Source organism: Lissotriton helveticus, chromosome 6 (assembly GCF_964261635.1).
Source record: "Lissotriton helveticus chromosome 6, aLisHel1.1, whole genome shotgun sequence".
Taxonomy (NCBI): domain Eukaryota; kingdom Metazoa; phylum Chordata; class Amphibia; order Caudata; family Salamandridae; genus Lissotriton; species Lissotriton helveticus.
Genome location: NC_136067.1, coordinates 1,220,652,472 through 1,220,669,076, shown reverse-complemented (window position 1 = coordinate 1,220,669,076; position 16,605 = coordinate 1,220,652,472). Strand labels below are relative to the sequence as shown.

The following is a 16,605-nucleotide window of genomic DNA, read 5'->3' as shown; positions in this document are numbered from 1 at the left end:
GGGGAGAAGATTACCAAGGTCCAATAGCCTTCCTGCTTTGTGGAGGGCCATTGCATAGGAATTCATTGTCACTTGCCCTGAACCTGGACAACCAGCCTTCTGTCTGCCTGTCAAATCCTCAGATCCTATAAGGAGAATAAGAGTGCCTGGTCAAAGCAAGGACCAGTAGGGATTCTGCTGAGTGGATCTCAGTGAGTGAATTGTGAGATGCCCCGCCCAGTTAGGACCATTGCAAGAGTGGAGGCCATCATTCTGCTCTTGCAGAAGCTAGGGTTGTTGCCCTTGTGACAGCTGAGATTGGCGACCACCCGATGTGCCAGGATGGGCCACTGAGATGCTAGTGCCATTGCCCTTATGAGAGCTGAAATAGGTGACAGCCACATGCCAAGAAGGGGCCCCCATGAAGCTAGGGCCATCACTGATGTGTGCGCAAACGTTGGTGGCCCCCTATGTGCCAGGAAGGTGACCAACATGAAGATGAGAGTGTAGCTGTGTGCAAGCTAAAGTTGATGAACCCTTTTTGACCAGGACGGTGATCAGCATGTAAATAAGGCCATCGCCAGCGTGAGAGCTGAAGTCGGAGACCCCATGTGACAGGATGAGACCTACATAAAGTTAGGTGCATCACCTTAGATCGTCGTGCTTGTGAAGGACACTTACCAACTGCTGTATGAGCTGAAAGAGGATACCCGACACCAAGGCAGGCCATCTGAAAACTGAAGCCTGAGGCGTCATCAGTAGACCACAGCCCTCCTATACTTGCCAGCGTTCATAGGGTCGGGAAAGGCTGTTCAAGGCCTTATGACTTACTGGGGAGTTGCACAAACTTAGCACCCAGCTCAGCTAATATTGACTCTTAAGGCCACATGTAGACTTTGTCACAAGATGACTAGCGTGTGCCACATCTGGGTCTCTCTCCATCATTGTATGGGGAATAACCACCCCACTAGAAGGGAAAGAGGGGCTGCCAAGATGACACAAGCACACAGACCTTTAGAAACTGTGGGAATTATTTTGAGTGTTTTTCTATGCTTTTTGTGTCTATATTTGTTGGAAATGGCCCTTTCTATGGTACTTTTCCTCGACTTTTTGCTTTTCTCCTCCCAGTTTTCCATTGCTCTGGATACTATTCTTAGGACTTGGGCGCATTTGGCACTTCCGTGCAGTGTCAAAGCACTGTGCTCATCATGTACATACTGCGGAGCGGTGTATATATGATTGGCTGATTGGAGTTAGCTGAAAGTCCCTTGTTGTGGGGTAAAACCAATACCAGGGCCTTCTATCTCGAATGGGCCTTCGTGGGCCTGGTGTACTGGTTGTGTCATCCGCGGAGGTAGCTCATTCATTGTGCCACAGGGTTTCCTTGGAGTGTTCTGGGTGCGCAAGTTACTGCTATTTTGGCTTGCCTTTTACAAAGCTCTGCGCCAAGGTTCTGCATGTCTCCTGTTATATCAGAGTTCTCCCTGGTGACAGGGTATGCTGTTAGGAAGAGGTTGGGCAGGTGTGTGTATATGTGTTACGTGCAAGAGTCGTGAATGACACAGGGTGATTTTTTCAGTACGATGAGGCCTTCATCTCGCTTTGGATTAGCATGATAGGGTGTAGGGAAAGGCTGTCTAGCATTATTCCTTATGGGCAGCATAGCAAGAGTATGATGTTTGGCATCATTGAATTCTTAGTGGTGAATCCTCTCTGATAGTGGGAGTGGGTTTGACATTATGGTGATGGAAATGTCACTTTGTGAAAGTGGGCATTTCCATGTGCATGGCTCTGGGTGCCTGGCGGCCTGTCTCCTAATTCACAACTGGGTGCTAGGGGGATGGCCACATCTGCTTACTCCTGATAGAGGGCTATAAATGAGAGGTTCACGGGAAACTGTGGACCTTCGACTCTGAAGGACCTTTCAGGGACGGTTACCTGGGGGTGGAATTGACACCTGCATTAAAAGAGGGAAGGGTCTCGGTACCACTAAAGATTGTGATCAGACCTCTCAGGATAGGATGGCAGATAGGACAACATTTACAGAGGTCCTGTGCATTTCAAAGGTGACTTTTTGAACTGATTGTGTCTTCAAAGACATTGGTGGATATAACTACTGGGGCTTCAGCCTCTGAAAGTAAAGACACTTGGATTAGGAACCATACTTGTTCGATACTGGGACATTGACATGAGGAATCATTAGGGCAGGAGGGAATGCAACTGGACTATGCTCCGACATGTGGTGACTTTGAGCTTGTAGCGCTCCAAGAAGGGGACTATCACTTGGTGGATTTTGAGTTGATGTTGCTGGCCTGCAGCTAGTTTCAACTGTTGTGGCCTGCGTCTCGAAGTACTCTCCGAGGGCCAATAAGCTGGCCTCCTGTCCGTGATATCCCAGGGACACAAGGGGTCTAACTGTCTCCATGAGATCGTATGGACCACACTGGGTGTGGTGGAGACAGGTAGAAGTGCCAATGTTTTACACTCAAGCCCTGAGGATGAGCCTCACTGATTGGTGCCAAGCTACCAGAGGGTGCGCACAGGTTTTCGGTCAGATGTATCTGACTCAACCTAGTTGGAACAGTGGGTTCTGACTGGCTTCGATGCGTCTTAGCCAGCCCGAAACCGCTGGGTCTCACAATAATAAAATACTCTTTTTTACTTAATAGTAAGTATTTTACTGGAAGTCAGCTTATTGTCATTACTGTTTGAATTTTGAGTGTTGCGCCTCTGTACACCTTACACCTATCTCACCCTATACGAGCTTTGGACTGCACGACAAGAGTTAACAGTGAAAGTCAAGTATTGAAAGGCATAGTACTTGGCCCAGTTACTCAAGACCCATAGTAGGTTGGGCCTAGGACAGCAGGAGTAAAATGCCACAACCCCCATGGTCGGGCCCAGTAACCCCTGCTTGCCCAGTTGCCCGCTGACCAGGATCAACACTTACACTTTGTATGGACTATGACACTGATATATTTGCTTTATTGAGGCATTTGGCTATGGTATTTTTTATGGAGACGATTGCCTTTGTTAATACTGGATGGTTTCAGGTTACATTTTTAGTTTGGTTGATTGTGCCCTTTACATCTGAGGTAAAGCACATGCTGTTTACCACATTGACTTCAAGAAATCTGGCAGTGCTGAGGGGGGCGTGGCCAGCAGCAGAGGAAGATGGCGGCGTAGTCCCAGAGCTGCGCTAGCGACCTACCTCTTCTCCTGACATCTGTCACTATCCGTGCACCGGAGAGACCGTAAAAGACATCTGAGGTTGTGGGAGCGGTCAGGCGGTCGGCGATGGTGCTTTTCAGAGGCCCCGAGTGTCCCAGGGACGATGTTGACAGACTGGCGGCAATCGGCCTAATAGACCCGACGATGGCGGCTGCCGGGCTGTGTTGAGCGGCGGCCCTCTTGATATCGGGTGATACGCCCGTCCTCAGTGGAGGCGGACCCCAGCACTGCATCTTTCGTAGGGGCATAGTCGCTGAGACATCGCGGAGTGGAGCCTAGCAGTGAGTGACGCCTGCCGCGGGGGGCTCGGAAGTCCCCCTGCGGAGCGGCGGCAGGCGTGTGACAGTGGCCTGAGGGAGAGGAGCAGCGGCGCTTCCCAGTAGAGGAGTTGTACTCAGCCCCTGGGCCCAGAGGACTGCCTCCAGTGCTGTAACCCCCGGCATTGCTGCCCTGGTGAGAGCGGGGGTGTTACCCTACCATAATAAGAAGTGTTGCGATGAGTGGCGGTGGAGGAGTGAGCGTCGGCCTGCGGAGGTGGTCCACCTGGGAGGCGGGTGTGGCGAAGAGTCAGCTAGAGGCCCGGGACTGAGTGGACGCCTGGCAGTGGAAGGGGCCCTCTCTGGTGTCTTGACCGGGACCTTTTCAGACAGGCCACGGCCCTCTGGTCACAGGGGTGGTTCCTTGGACCTGGGGCCGGTACCTTAGCGACGAACTCCTCGCTTGAGCATCGGGCACGGCTTCTCCCGGTCTGGTTGAAGTGCCACTGTGGGGCAGGGGAGCCTGTTGGACTGGAGTGCCGGCTGGAGCGAGCCCGTGGGGGCAGGGAGCCAGTGAATTAGAGGCTCGCGAATTCCACCTGTGCGGGTGGCCACAGAGTTAGAGGCTGCCGCCACGGGAGGGGCTTCCTGGCCAGCTGGGGTCTTGGTGCCTCCGGGTAGCCGGGGCCAGAATGGGTCAGACTAGAGTACGAGGGCAATCCAATCAGATTGAGAAATACACAGTGGCGATGACCCGAGAACGGGGTGCGTCAGGTGGCGGTCATGACGGAGACCAGGATAACGGGCGCCCGGACCCATCCCTGAAGGACATAATGAGGGCCATTAATGATTTTCGAGGCACCATGGAGCCGAAACTCAACTCCGTGACGGAGGAGGTGAACCTCCTGCGGGAAGACTTCCACAAGATGTCTGAAAAGGTTGCGGCGGCAGAAACCGGTATTAGCGGGCTACAGGCGAAGACGAAGCGATTGGAGGAACAGGTGGCTGTGCTCACCAAGAACCAGGCAGACGTGTATGCCCACCTGGAGGACCAGGAAGTCCTTGCTAGGTGAAATAACATTCGCATAGTGGGCGTACCGGAGGGAAAGGAAGGGACCTTGACGGACTTCTTTGTGGAAGACCTCATTTTGAGCCACTTGAAGCCGAAGCGCCTCTCAAACTTTTTTTCTGTTGAGCGGGGCCACAGAGCTTCGGGTGGTAAGCCGAATCCAGGTGCCCCCCCCACGCACAATCGTTGCCCGCATCCTTAATTGTAGGGATAGGACGCCATATTGCAGGCAGCGCAAGTCCATGGGGACCTATACCGGGATAATGCCACCATCTGTTTTTTTCCGGACTTCATGCTCCAGGTACTGCGCCAGCGGCGCTCATTCGATGGAATAAAGAGGGCGCTTCGAGAGAAGGGGGTGAAATACATGATGCTGTTCCCTGCACGGCTGAAGGTTCTAGATGGTGACAAGGCCTACTTCTTTGACACGCCAGCGGACGCCGTTGATTGGATGGAAGGATGGCGTACTGTGGGCCGGTGGGGGAAGCGACAGGAAACGCAGGTGGAACGAGGTGGCCGAGGGGCGAGCCGGGATGCAGGGAGAGCTCCCAGAGACGATGAACGGCAGCAGGCGGAGTGACTCTGGTATGGTGGGGGTTCGCTAAGTTACAAATGTGGCCCTGCTTGATCTGTGACGTTGGGCAGAAGAGGTGGGTGACCGGGCTGCTGGGATCCCGGGAGGTGAGAGGGCCTAGGACGGTTTTTCTCTGACCCTGGTGAGAGATATTGACTGGGGCTGCGCACGAACTCGGGTCAAGACTGTCTGTTGTGCAGGGGGTTGTGGGTATAAGGTCGTGGGTGGGACATTGGGGGTTGAATTGAATGAGAGGGGGCGTGATCCGTTATGATACATATGCATCTTCCTTAGGTCAGTGATCCCACGTTTTCTCTGGTATGGTTCTTGTTGTGGAATTGGGGCGACAGGCACTCTGCACGTTTTATTGTTGGGTGGTTGGAGGCTCACCAGGCAGGGAGGCAGGGAGGGGGGAGTTCGGGGAATGGGGTGTTCGGTTTGTGCGGGTAGGGGGGAGGGGGTTTGTTTCCTATGGACGGGTTGGTTATGCTCATTTCTTTGTCAGTCCTTTGGAGGGAACGGTGGCAGGCGGTTCACTACAGGGTAACAGGTTTCAGTCGTAGAGCTGGCGGGACACGAATGCAGGATGGGCTCCCAGACACAGGTTAGGATTTGGACGTGGAACATCAATGGCCTGGGCAACAAGATTAAGAGAACTTTAGTGCTGCAGCATTTGAAGCGACATTTCCCTGATGTGGTTCTCCTGCAGGAGACGCACTTGCGGGGTAACAGATGCCAGGCATTGGACCGCTTTGGGTACAAAATGGCTGCTCTCTCGGGTCTCACGTCTGGCTCCAGAGGAGTGGGCATTCTAATACTTAAGCTAAAAAATATACGATTCCCTTGATTAGAGTGAGATTATCAATGCAATAGTCGAAATAATTTTTAAAAAGAAATTAAATTTGTTATTACATTTATTCAAAGGTTAAAAAGACGAAAGATAGAAATCAACATACAAATAGTTAAAAAACACTTCATATTATACATTTCATAAAATCAGATTATATCCTTCCACATATATTGCAATTCTAACATAGAGAAGCTCTACAATCACAACTTTCTACTTTCTTGTTATGACCAGCATAAAAAGAAGAAGAGACAATACAACAGTATGACCTGACACCTTGTCAATTACTAATACACAATCTGGAACACTAGGACAAAACCCCTAATATCTTTGGTTTTCACCACATTCGCCGGTCTAGTAGAGTTTTTCAAACTGCTTTTAGAATATATTTCTGCAGTCTCTGTGTAGACAGTATCTCTCTTCTCTCATTTCCGTTTGTGTTAAGTGCTGATACTCTACTCTTATATTTCCGGTGAAGCGGTAACGTCTCCTGTTACTCAGGCGTCTCGTAGCGCGGCTGTATTAGATATGCCGTCGCTCGCCTACGTGGCCCTTGTATTTGGGTTAATTTGCTACTGCCGCTTCACCTTCGCTCGTACTCGGACTTCCACCAAACCAAAGATATTATCAGAGATTAGAGCATCGGGCCAAGGAAGTCTAGAAAACTAAGGATTAAAGAGAAGTACTATCGGGAATATAAGAAAAGGAGATAGTAATATTTTTTCGTCTTGATAAAGATGGGAGTATAAAACAAGGTACCATGGAAACGCGTCGCCGCTGGGGTCACACAATTCAATGAGCAACCTTACCTGATTGAATGTTAATGCAATTAAAACATTGATTAGGTTTTTTTGCTAGTGTTCCAGAATGTGTATTAGTAATGGACAAGGGGTCAGGTCATACTGTTGTATTGTCTCTTCTTCTTTTTATGCTAGTCATGACAAGAAAGTGGAAAGTTGTGATTGTAGAGCTTCTCTATGTTAGAATTGCAATATATGTGGGAGGATATAATCTGATTTTATGAAACGTATAATATAAAATGTTTTTTATCTATTTGTATGTTGAAAGATTTCTATCTTTCGTCTTTTTAACCTTTGAATAAATGTAACAACAAATATAATTTCTTTTTTAAAATTATTTCGACTATTGCATTGATAATCTCCCTCTAATCAAGGGAATCGTATATTTTTTAGCTTAGGTTTGTACCTTATTTGCCTTGACATTTGTAAGGGGTTCCTCTCTCATTTTAAGAATTCAAATACTTAAGACCTTTCCTATTTTGCTCTCTGGGACGTGGACGGATGACTCGGGGTGCATGGCGGCAGTGGCGGGTGGGTGGGAGGGACGGACAGTTGTCTTTTGTTCCTGTTATGTCCCACCGGGCCTACACTCAGCGACTTACGCATGACTGGGCTCCTTTTTGACAAATCTTCCCCTGGGGACGCTCCTGGTGGGTGGGGACATGAATGCGGTTCTTGTCGCTAACCTTGATAGATCAGGGGGGGGCAGGGATACAGGGGGGAGCGAGGATTGCAGGGATTCCTGGAGTCTTTTGGTCTAAGCGACTTATGGCGGGCACATCATCCCTCCTCGAGACAATATACGTTCTACTCGGCCAGACACGGGTCCTTCTCTAGACTGGATCACCTGCTGACATGTACTGATCAATTAGGGGACTTTTCGGACCCCCAAATCATGGCTAGGGGTCTCTCCGACCACTCTCCGGAGGGTGCGCTTTTGAGGGGGCCAGTAGTCAACAGGGCGGTGTTCCCTCAGATAGACCCGTGGCATCTGCGGGATGATAAGATAAGTGACAGACTTAGGGAGGGCTCCCAGCTCTACTTTGAGAAAAACCAGAGGTCAATAGCATCACATATTATACTTTGAGAGGCGTACAAGGCTATCTTGAGGGAGCAGGCACAGGCCCTGATTGGAGCCAAAAAGAAGGAGGAATCCTTACGAATCAGGGGGCTGGAGGATGAGATCGCCAAGCTGGAACGGAGGGAGCTTACTGTGTCATCACCAGACAGTCGTCATGCTCTGGCACTTAAGCAGAAAGAGCTCAGGGCTCTAGCGGAGGGCGAGGCGAGGGCCTTTGCCCTGGCCACGCAGCACCGTATATACGATGTTGGAGATAAAGCCCTAAAGCTCCTGGCTTGGTTGGAACGCAGAGATAGGGAGTGCTCCTGGGTGGCGGCGGTGCGGGATAAGTCGGGTTCCCTCGTGACCACCAGTGCAGACATTGCGGAGGTGTTTGAGACGTACTTTGAAGAGGTATATACCCCGGTATGTACCAGGACGGAGCAGGACTGCGAGGAATTTCTCTGTGACTTTGCGCTTCCCACTTTGTCTCAGTCTCAGAGTGATGCTCTGGAGAAAGCTTTGTCTGGAGAGGAGATAGGAGCCGCGCTCAACTCCCTGCAGTCCGGGAAGGCGCAGGGTCCCAACGGGCTTCCGATTGAGATCTACAAGAGACAGTCGAACAATGTCACAGGCCCCCTTTTACAGATGTACCTAGAGGCGCGCCAGGCGGGGTTGCTACCGCCCAACCAGAGTGAGGCCATGATCGTGGTTATCCACAAGGATGGCAAGCCGGTTGATTGTTGCTCTTCTTATTGGCCGATCTCACTTATAAATGCAGTGGCAAAGGTGTTAGCAAAGGTCCTGGCGGACAGGTTGCTCCCGCTGCTGCCGGACCTGATACATGTAGATCAGTCAGGGTTCATGCCGCGGAGGAGTAGCAGACATAATTTGTGACATTTGTATGGCGTACTGTATATGACGGTTGGCGTGGAGGACACGCAGACGGCATTGTTGGCGCTGGACGCATCCATGGCGTTCGACAGTATTGAGTGGTCATACCTCTTAATGGTTCTGCGGCGACTGGGCTTCGGTCCGATTTTCTGCAGATGGGTGCGCCTCTTGTATAAACAGCCATTAGCGCGTGTACGGGTTAAAGGAAAGGTATCAGAGCCTTCCAGCTCCGGCGGGGCACGAGGCAGGGATGCCCTCTGTCCCCCCTCCTGTTCGCCTTAGCACTGGAGCCATTGGCTCACTGGGTCAGAAGGGATTGCTCGTTCTAGGGCTTGGCTCGTAATGATGACTGAGAGGAGCGCATCAGCCTTTATGCTGACGACATCGTGCTATATATGGCTAGGCCCTACCAGTCGATGGCGCAGGCACTCCATCTCTTCAAGCTCTTTGGGAGCTACTCGGGCTATAGAATCAATTGGGCAAAAACGCTTATCTTTCCCCTTTCGGGCCCTCCCCCGTGGATACCGTCCAGGTGCCCTGCGGTGGTAGCGAGAGATGGCTTTAGGTACCTGGGGGTGTTCATCACCAGAGACAAAGCAGAGTTTCTTGCTAAAAACCTCGAGCCTCAGTTGACGCGCATTCTCACTGATGTCAGTCACTGGCGCACGTTGCCTCTGTCCCTAATGGGTCGTGCCGCGATGTTTAAAATGTTGGCGTCGCCCTGCCATATATATATTTTGCAGAACACGCCGTATCCGATCTCGTCGTGGTTCTTCAAACGAATATCTCAGGCAGTGTGGACGCTTCTTTGGGATGGGGGCACCCCTCAGATTGCGCTGCGCAAACTAACAAGGGGGTGTACGAAGGTGGGCTGGCCCTGCCGGACGTGCAACTATATTACTGGGCGTCCCAGTTGCAGGTGGTTAATGACTGGGTGTATGCAGACAGGCCGGAACCGGCCTATAGAGTGGATCGGTTTGTGATGCCGGGCGGGAATTCCGAGTCTTTGTTATACACCAAAAAGATACATGCAGATTGACCCTCACATACTGGAGTGGTAGTCCAGTGTTGGAGGGAGGCGAATAGATTCCTGGGGTGGACGGGATCCCTGAGGGGTCAGACTCCCTTGTGGATTGGGGAGCAGCTGAGTGAGGTAGCCTGATTGGAGGGCTTTAGGGGTTGGCAACTCATTGGCATTGACTACTGGGGAATGTGTGGAAGGGGGACGCCAACCATTTATTTGAATACCTGCAGAAGGAATATGATCTACGGGACTTGCAGCGCTATCATTACTTACGCCTCACACATGCTTTGCACTCAAGTATCCAAGGCGGCGCTGCGGTCCTGGAATATTCCCCCATGGAGGATCAATTACTTCTTGACCCCTTCCTTGACAAACCCACGTCCACGATCTATCGCAAGTTAATAAACAATATGCCCGATCCTTTAGTGTCACTGAGGGTGACTTGGGAGCGGGACTTGGACCCCTTGGAAGATGACGATTGGCAGGATGCCCTGCAGAGTCCACGGGAAATCGTGATCCTGGTCAGATTCCGGCTGGTGAGGCTCTAAATTCTGTACCGGGTTTACTACACCCATACCCACCTGGGGTGGGTGCCAGTCTACTTTGTGCGCGCGGGGTGTGAGGAGGAAGGGTCCTTCTACCACATACTTTGGGAGTGCCGGAGATTGGCCCCTTTTGGACCAAGGTCACGGACATAATGGCTGAGGTGTTGGGCTCTCCGGTCCGAGGGAGCCCAAATGGTTACATTTAATGATAAATAGGGCCAGATATGGGGAACTCTGGTTGGCCATGGCGGCGGGAGTGGCAAAAAGGAATATTACCAGGGCCAGGGAGGCGTCGGCTCCTCCACAGTAGGACCAATGGTAGCAGGACCTTGATTGGTGTCAGAGGGCAGAGGAGACATTTACAAAAGTAGGGGGTGCCCCAAAAAATGGAAAAAGATCTGGGGGCCTTGGAGAAGATACAGGGGAATGGGGGGAGGCCTGGGATAATGGGATTTATTTTGATTGTCCAGATAATCGTGAATCGTGACTATTCTTCATGCTGTACACTGTTTGTCCGATGCAATGTGACCAATGGATTGACATGTCAACCAGAATGAGCACTGTTAATAAAAAGAGTTAAAAAAAAAAAAGAATCTGGCAGCAAAAAACACATGTTTTTTTATTGCATAAAGAGAAAGCGTATATCAGCTTTGGTCAGACTTGTCTCCATTTGCAGTATACTTGAGGGCAAACTAATAATTGGTGCAGCATGTGCAGTGTCACTCGGTTCAAGGTGTGTTAGGTTCCAGATCATTCCTATTATAGCTGTCTTTTACTATCCAACCAGTGGTCACTGCTCCATTTCCTTGTTTTCATTAAGGCTTCTGTCATCCTTACTAAGCCACTGGGACCTTCCCAAACATCTGGCTTAAAACATTTACGGGAGAGCTGGGTTACTACATTTTATACTCAGCACTCATCTTTACAGTGAATTCCAGAGCTATGGGGAATTAAAAGGAGCAGCTCAGTGGAGCTTATATGAAGGGGGAGACAGCCATTTCTATTTACCACTAAACTTATGGAGCACTTTTCAACCTTAGTGTCTTCGTTTATACAGGGGACAACCCAATGCTCATTCAAGAAATGTGCAGGACGCATTCAAGGTTCCATTTATGACCTTCAACACACATTTGCCAGGGAGAGCCAGTCAGCAATTCAACTAGTGAGATTCAGTTTAAAAAGTTCTTCATCCCACTACTAGTATCAGCTGCCACCAACCGTTAGTGGTATGCTAGCTGGGGCATAGTAAATTGGCAACACTACGAGAAGTACCGAGCTGAAAACCCTAACTTAAACTGGTACAATTCTCTAGATCATGCCCTTGAATTGATGACAGTATTCATTGAACACACTCAGAATTGGTCAACGGATACAGGAAAGAATACTTAACTGGCAGCTTGGTCTGACATCTAGTGGCTACCATCTTCCTCCATCCATGATGTGTGGACTAACATACATCCTGTTATCCATGCCAAGATCATATAACAAGAATCCTGTGTAGTTTTTGGCTATCCCTGCCTCTTGCAGTAGACCAAGGGCTACTAGATCAAACCCTCAGCCTTTTGTTGGTGATTTCACAGCATGAACCTCCAAGACTTGAAATTTTGAGAACAATCCAGTAAGCAATCTTTTCTCAGATGCCATTTTAGCATTGTCACAAAAGGAGTTTATGATTACTACAGATTTAAAGCCACATCTGTCCTCAGATGTACTTTCCCCTCAGAGATGGTGATGGCAGGAAGTACAACAAGAGCACTCCAGTATTGCAGTCTCCTTCTGTTAGAAATAGAATTTCTGTTTGGCAGAAGTATGCATCCTGTCCAAGCACGAACCACAATCCTAGACAGAGTAAGCCACAACACACTCTAAATTATTCTGTTCTCACCCTCTGGTAGCTTGGCACAGAGCTGTCAGGCTTAACTTAAGAGGCAATATGTAAAGTATTTGTGCAAAACTTCAAACAGTAACACAGTGAAAACACCACAAAAAGACTCCACACCACCTTACAAAAAGAGATTATGATTTTATATATAAAACACAACAGAAATCCAAGAAGTAGAAGTTGAGATATGAATTTTCAAAGAAAAAATGTAAAATTAATCAATCAATCAACTGGGGTTTGTACAGTGCGGGTAATCACTTGCGGGGGTATCCAGGCTCTTGGCACTTACTGATAAAGGTGGGATCAGTTTAAAAGCCAGGTCTTGAGTCCCATTCTGAATTCTGGGAGAGAGAGTGAGATTTGGAGATGAAGGGGAAGGTTGTCCTAGTACTTGGTGGTGAGGTAGGAGAAGGACCGTCCTCTACTGTTGCTTGGGCAGATGTGGGGATTGTGAGTGAGATTGACAATAAGGGAGGCAAAGCACAGGTGTCTGAAGGGTTGGTGGAAGTTCAGGCAGTGGTTGATGTATGCTGGTCCTTGGTGGTGAAGTGCTTTGTTGGTGTCTGTCAGCATCTTGATTTGCCATCTTTTCTGGATAGGGAGCCAGTGGAGGTTCTTGAGGTGGGAGGCGATGTGGGTCTGTTTAGGGAGGTCAAGGATGAGTCTGGCAGCTGAGTTCTGTATTGTCTGGAGTCTCATAAGTAGCGGGGTGGTGATTCCTACACAGAGTGCATTTCCATAACCCAGCTGGCTGGTGGCTAGGGCTTGAGTGACAGTTTTCCTGGTGTTGGTGGGGAGCCGTCTGATGATTTTTCAGAGAATGCGAAGTGTGTGAAAACAGGCGGAAGACTTTGCATTGATTGGGCTTTTCATGGTGATTTTGCTGTACAAGATGATGCCAAGGTTGCAGGCGTGGTCTGTAGGTATGGTTTCAAGTTTGGAGGGCCACCAGAAGGGAAGTGTTGTTCCCAAAAAATCAGCACTTCTGTTTTTTCCGTGTTAAATTTTAAGATTGGTCTCCCTGTAGGTTAAGTGATCCCAGAGGCTTCATCTGCTGCATAGGCTGAGGCCTGGCACCTCAAGCCCTAAAGGGTGGGACACTCTTTCTACACTTGGCAGAATTCCTGCCTGGTGGCCCATCCTCTACCTGCCAGCTGGCAAGCTCAGGTAGGTTACCTGGTGCAGCAGTGTCTCCCCCTGCATGGCTCAGGGGGGCTCCTCAAAGTCAACCTTCACTGAGGGAACTTCAGAGACCGGTTTCCCATGCCCCTTGCCCCTCTCGTTGGCAGCTGTTTGAGCCATTTTTCCAGGCACCAGACATCCTTGACTCCCTTTTCGGAAAGCCATGGATCGTATGCTCATAAAGTTCCACTCAGGCAATCGCATCATCTCCAAGTGAGACTAGAGCTCAACCTCCTTCCAGGTAGTGTGCTCCAGTTCATTGCCTAGATAACAATCAACAGGCATTGCAAAGCTCACAGCAAATTTTAGACAACTGGAGACCCCCCCCCCACACTCAAAGGGAGCCAATGCCACTAGTAGATGTCTCTCGCAATTGTTGGCGACTACAACTTGGTGGAATGTGTCCGGTAGGACATGCTCTGTAAACTCCAACTGACTGTCCTGTGTCTTGCAAAGCATCCACCCATTGCCCATTACTGGTGACCCACTGCCTATACTTTGAAGTATTTGAAGGCATGTGAACTTTTGGGACCATTGCTCTATCCCCCAGGGAAACTAGGGTCACCTATGTCTGTCTCTCAAAACTAACTGGGATTACCTCTTCCGCAAGAGTTACACTCACCAACCCTGGTGTCTGCCCGCCGGCAGGGGCTGTACCCTCTTGGGACATTTGGAGTTACCCTTTTTGTGCCCATATTTTTTAGCACTCTGTACATTGGGGTACAAACCTCCCTGTCTTATGGTGAAAGAACCCCTTCTTTTTTAGGATCACACTGGGACTGTTCACCACTACTCCCTTGAGAATTATTTTGGTGGCCTGTTGAGAACTCCTTACTTTTAAGTTCTTCTGTTGGGAACCATTGCCACCTTTATGGGTGCCCCGACCCCCCAGATACACGTTTGGACACTCTAGTGTTGCCTAGAGGTCCACCTCCCCAGCAAGGTTCCTGGGGTTAGTCAGCTTACTGTCAACTAGGTGCTGTCACAGATCGGGAAACAGATACTGAGGGTGTGCTCTCTCATGACCAAATGGTGCAACTCATTAAAATCACTAACCTTGCTGCAGTGGCATATCTAGAGCTTGTGGCGTCCGGGGCTATCCCTCAGATTGCCGCCCCTGGGTCGGGGGGGGGGGTGTTGGGGAAAAAGGACGGCGAGCACTTGAAAGAGGTCTGAGAGACACGTAGTATCGCCGCTATTAGTTACCTCGATCATGCAAGTTACATGCTCATACATGACATGGTCCAAGGCTAAACAGTTGAATACACCGGTTACCGGCAGTACAAAGGAGAACACACAGACTGCATGATCTATCTGGGGACTCAGAAAAAACGCATGTTACATCCATCAGAGAGCTGCGTGAACGATGACCTGGTAATCACCTCAGCACAATGCAAACATGCACATACATGACACTGTTCGGGGATGCATCATCTACAGCTGACATTAAATTATCAAAAATCATGGTCCCCCCATTAACAAACGTGATGTGCTCTGGGGACCCAAAACCAACTTAACAGTGTCGAAGCATGTGATTCTTTATCTTTCAAAAACAGCAAATTAATTATTCACAGGGAATGACTTGCTGTGTGCCCTTAGAACTAACCTCAGCACTAAGGGGTCATCCAGCTCCACAAACTTGCCAACACAGACCAGATACAAAGCCCGCTCTGGTGGCCCAAAGGCAACAACCAGGAGTCACGCCCAGCAGCAACTAAATTTCCTGGGAATGAAAAGACGTGTGCTCTTGGGACCCAAAGCCAGCTTGTAATAGTGCATCTCTCTTTCAGAGCAGCCTCAGCACACTCATGGTGCACAGCCTGCCCAGGGGGCCCAAAGCTAAAATACAGTGAGGGGCGACACTATCATCACAATTCTTAAACACAGCTGTAGGGGCCATGGGAACATGTTCAACCCTATCCAAGGCCCGGGACAAACTGATCTGGCACTGCTGCACTCCGTGAATAATCAGAACAAGAAACATTACATTTTTCTGCGATTTTGTTGTCACATTACTTTCATGGTAACCAACAGTGTTAAAAGTCCACAAAAACAGTAAAATCATAATAATGTGTCTAGTATGGAACGGCAAGGCTCTGTAACACACGTCACTGTAACACACATCACTGTAATACACGTCTTCAGCTGCCTTCCAAACCCGAATGTAGGCATGGCAGAACCAAGGTCTGGAGAAAAATAGCCACTTAAAAGAAGTCCAGATTAAAAGTAAGTTATGTGTGCATTTACACATGTCTTTCAGTATGTCCACGGCTCAATCATTGAAGAGTAGTAGCTAGCTACTACTGGTATCGCTCTACTCACAGACATCCGGGAATAAAGCCCTTCAACGGATCCCTTACGCATTTCAAAAGGTTCATAACCTTAGAGGTACACAGACCTGGATGTGCCTAGACAACTGCTGACTGACTGGAGCAATCACACTGGCAACCTGCGATCACAACTGGAGCTCTCGCAACCTAGGCCCTGGTGCCCTGGGATCAGAGAATACCAGGTTCTTCTCTTGTATCTTGTATCTCAATCTTTTGTGTTCCTTTCCTCTCACAAGCCAAAACTCTAAGGTAAATAGCTCACACACCATTCAACTCTCTCTAGAACTCTAGGCTCTACAGATGAATGCATTATTTAGGAAGAGAGAGTAGAAAGGCTTGCCTGTGCTTGCAGATAACTGTATCAATGAGAGAATGGAAGCAGGGAGGTCAGTTTATCCCTGCTGTTTCCTGAGCAGAATTACAAGAACACGTCAACATAAGGGCAGGGTACAGACTGACATTTACCCAGAGACATGTCTAACTGGCGATAACAGCACAGCCACCACTAGCTCAGATGAAGACTAATTCCACACTTAGCGCTTATATTGCAAGTATCACTCATATGTCACAGATTGCAAAAGTACTACTTACGTGCCACAGTGACCACAGCTATCATCACATGTCAAGGGCAGCTGATTAGTACCATTCATCTCATCAATCCCTTGCTCTTCTGGTTAATTTCTTAATCAGTGCAAACAGCAAATCTATCCTTGAAGGTCATTGTCAGCAGAGCTACTCTCACCAGACAACAGAGCATTCCCAAACAAGCTACAAGGAGCAAAGTTATGCCTTAATAGCAGCTGAGCTAACCCTGGATAGGTGATTGTTCTTCTGAAAATCTGTCTGCACTGTGTCTAAGCAACTAGGGAACAGGGAACCAGTGAACAAGAGGGGTTCTAGAACTAATGCTTGCAGGATGGTGTTTGGAGAG

The 16,605-nt window shown here is 49.2% G+C and overlaps 1 protein-coding gene across 1 annotated transcript in view; it reads left to right on the top strand.

The window, feature by feature from the left end:
* The window catches only part of TPD52L1 (TPD52 like 1), a 957,427-nt gene that overhangs the window by 749,415 nt on the left and 191,407 nt on the right, over positions 1–16,605 (top strand). The window lies entirely within an intron of this gene.